Below are 1,793 nucleotides of genomic sequence, written 5' to 3'. Positions count from 1 at the left end.
ACACTGTCTGAACTGGAAGACACTTTGAAGAGGGTTAAACCGGGAACAGCTGCTGGCTATGATAACATCACCCCAGAACTCATTCTTAACCTGGGTCCCGCGGCAAAGAAGTGGCTCGCTTCATTCCTGTCCCACACCTTGGAATCTGAGTCTATGCCCAAAGTTTGGCATCGTGCGAATATTATAATGGTTTTGAAACCAAAGAAAGACCCAACACTGGCCACCAGCTATAGACCAATTTCTCTCCTCTCCATGTGTTACAAACTCCTTGAGAGGCTGCTTCTGTCACGTATTTCTGCTCTTACAGAGAAATTCCTATCACCCGCCCAAGCTGGTTTCCGCCCAGGAAGATCTACCTGCGAACAAGCCCTGGCCCTCTCAACTTACATTGAAAATGGATTCCAGAAGAATTTAAAGACGGGTGCTCGATTCGGCAGCACATATACTAAAATTGGAATGATACAGAGAAGATTAGCATGGCCCCTGCACAAGGATGACACGCAAATTCGTGAAGCGGTCCATATTTTTTAACAAATAATGTGATGATAACATTAACTATCGATTGTCTTTTTGAACCCTAAGACAGCAGGAACCTCACATCTCCACTATAGAGCCCTTACTTCCCCCAGTCCTGGAACCCATGGATAGGGCCCACTTTCCCGTATGCATCTCCCAATCCAAACCAAATAATATTGCATCCGCCAATCACAACCTAACCAACGCAACGATTGCCACTTCAACATGCTTCACCTCAGACTGTGTCCAGAGACTTCACGTGTGGAATGACAACCCTTCAGCTTCATTACTTGGGTGAGACCTTTCCTTTTATAGTACACTCTAATTTCATCTCAGGTGGTTCACTTTCTAACAAAGTCCCATAACCTAGATATACACTAGTTTCCGTGAGAGAGAGCTTATGTTCACACATACCCATAAACTTCTGCAAAATATATACCTGAAAGCAGAAGTACACTAGAGTTTGCAGTGAGTACCTCCCTAACACTTCCTCTCCACTATTCCAAGCTTGGGATCCATGATTGCTCAACAAATTGTTTGGCTTTGTATGTTAACTCTCTTTTCAATCACCAGGTTCCAGATGCCACCAGGATGCTGGACAGGCTTCCCTGGATTGAAGACCCCACCAATGTGTCCTGGAGCTCAGCTTCCCCAGAGACACACCTTACTAGGGAAAGAGAGAGGCAGACTGGGAGTATGGACCGACCAGTCAACGCCCATGTTCAGCGGGGAAGCAATTACAGAAGCCAGACCTTCTACCTTCTGCAACCCTCAACGACCCTGGGTCCATGCTCCCAGAGGGCTAGAGAATGGGAAAGCTATCATGGGAGGGGGTGGGTTATGGAGATTGGGTGGTGGGAATTGTGTGGAGTTGTACCCCTCCTACCTTATGTTTTTGTTCATTAATCCTTTCTTAAATAAAAAATTTAAAAAAAAAAGAATTTAAAGACGGGTGCTGTCTTTGTTGATCTCACAGCAGCCTATGACACGGTCTGGCACCGTGGTCTTCTAGTCAAGATCTCAAGATGCCTGCCTCCATGGGTGGCCAACACTATATCGTTTCTTCTCCAAAACAGAAGATTCCGGGTGCATCTGGGTGACAAGTCTAGCAGATGGAGACTTGTCTCAAGTGGCCTCCCCCAGGGCTCTGTTCTGGCTCCTACACTATTCAATATTTACATCAATGACCTCCCAGAAACTTCTTCAAGGAAGTTCATCTACGCTGATGACATCTGCTGTGCAACTCAGGCATAAAAGTTCGACATCCTCGAGGAAAC

The 1,793-nt window shown here is 46.1% G+C and overlaps 1 non-coding gene across 1 annotated transcript; it reads left to right on the top strand.

The window, feature by feature from the left end:
- The first annotated feature begins 421 nt into the window (after positions 1-421).
- LOC132533567 (U6 spliceosomal RNA) lies at positions 422-528 on the top strand. Its single transcript, XR_009545431.1, has one exon. It is a non-coding gene; the product is annotated as a U6 spliceosomal RNA (small nuclear RNA).
- The last annotated feature ends 1,265 nt before the right edge of the window (positions 529-1,793 follow it).

The sequence above is a fragment of the Erinaceus europaeus genome, chromosome 16 (assembly GCF_950295315.1).
Source record: "Erinaceus europaeus chromosome 16, mEriEur2.1, whole genome shotgun sequence".
NCBI lineage: Eukaryota > Metazoa > Chordata > Mammalia > Eulipotyphla > Erinaceidae > Erinaceus > Erinaceus europaeus.
The sequence above is the reverse complement of the archived record's forward strand: the minus strand, read 5'-3'. Positions and strand labels throughout refer to the sequence as shown.